This window comes from Chrysochloris asiatica, unplaced genomic scaffold (genome assembly GCF_000296735.1).
Source record: "Chrysochloris asiatica unplaced genomic scaffold, ChrAsi1.0 scaffold00044, whole genome shotgun sequence".
In the NCBI taxonomy this organism is placed as follows: domain Eukaryota; kingdom Metazoa; phylum Chordata; class Mammalia; order Afrosoricida; family Chrysochloridae; genus Chrysochloris; species Chrysochloris asiatica.
In genome coordinates this window covers 11,213,205-11,214,453 of record NW_006408562.1, presented here as the reverse complement: position 1 = coordinate 11,214,453, position 1,249 = coordinate 11,213,205, and positions in this window count along the sequence as shown.

The following is a 1,249-nucleotide window of genomic DNA, read 5'->3' as shown; positions in this document are numbered from 1 at the left end:
TCATACTTTGGACATATTGTCAGGAGGGAACAGTCGCTGGAGAAGGATGTCATGCTGGGTAAGACGGAGGGTCAGAGAAAAAAAGGAAGACCCCCAATGAGATGGATCAGCCAGGTGGCATCATTGATGGCCTCAAGTGTGGCAGCGGTAGTGAGGTTGGCCCAGGATCGGGCACTGTTTCATTTCTGATGTGCCTGGGGTCACTATGAGTCGATTCCGACTCGATGGCACCTGACAACAACAACATGAGTTGGAATGGACTCAAGGACTATGGGGTTTCCATATCTAGGAAACCTACTTTGTCTCTTTAAAATGTAGAAGCACTGAAAGCAAGTACATTCAATGCCTTAAATGAAAGTAAAGTGTAAATCTCTTCTGTTTAAATACCACAAAATACTAACAGCTTCATGACCCAGGGCAAGTCACTCAAGATACTCAATCCTCAGTTTTTCATCCAAAGAACAGAAACAATAATGCCTTAGGCATTATGTTATTAGAATAGAAACAATAATACCTTAGTGGTGGTGTTATTGGAACAAAAGCAATAATACCTTAGGTGTGGAGTTATTGTGAAGGTCAAAAGGATAATGACTATATGAAAGTACTTTTCAAACTATACAGCAGTCTAAAAATATAGCAGCAGTTATTATTAACAGCTATGGGAAGATTAAAGTAATACCAACAGCCATCATATATGAATATGAGACTTCGGCGTTCACATGTTTTCTCTCTATTTATTTTAAGAACAAAAGTATGTTATGTTTTGGATTTATCCTTGAGTTTGTTAAACTATAGTTCATATCTGTCTCTCACTTTATGTTGAAATTGGTCATTTATTCACCTCAGAGAATAATTCATATTTAATTGTTAGCATAGGTGGCAGGGAAGAAGAGTTTTAGAAAAATATATATATATTTCATGAGGATTTTGGTTATTAGACATTAACGGATGGGAAGCTTTCACTGAGTCTGGGGTTGATGTCAAAATGTTTTTTTCTGCAGAATTTTATTAAAATAGAACTCCATTTTCTTGACAAGGAAGTAAAGCCCATTCCTTAGTAGGTGTAGAACATTGTTGTTATTAAGTACCGTCAAGTTAGTTCTGACCCATAACAACCTGGTATAGGGTTTCCAAGGAGTGGTTGGTGAACTTGAACCACTGACCTTGCAATCCAGCGCATTAACCCACAGTGCCACACCAGGACTCTAATTGTTGTTGTTATGTGCCATGGAGTTGGTTCCGACTCATA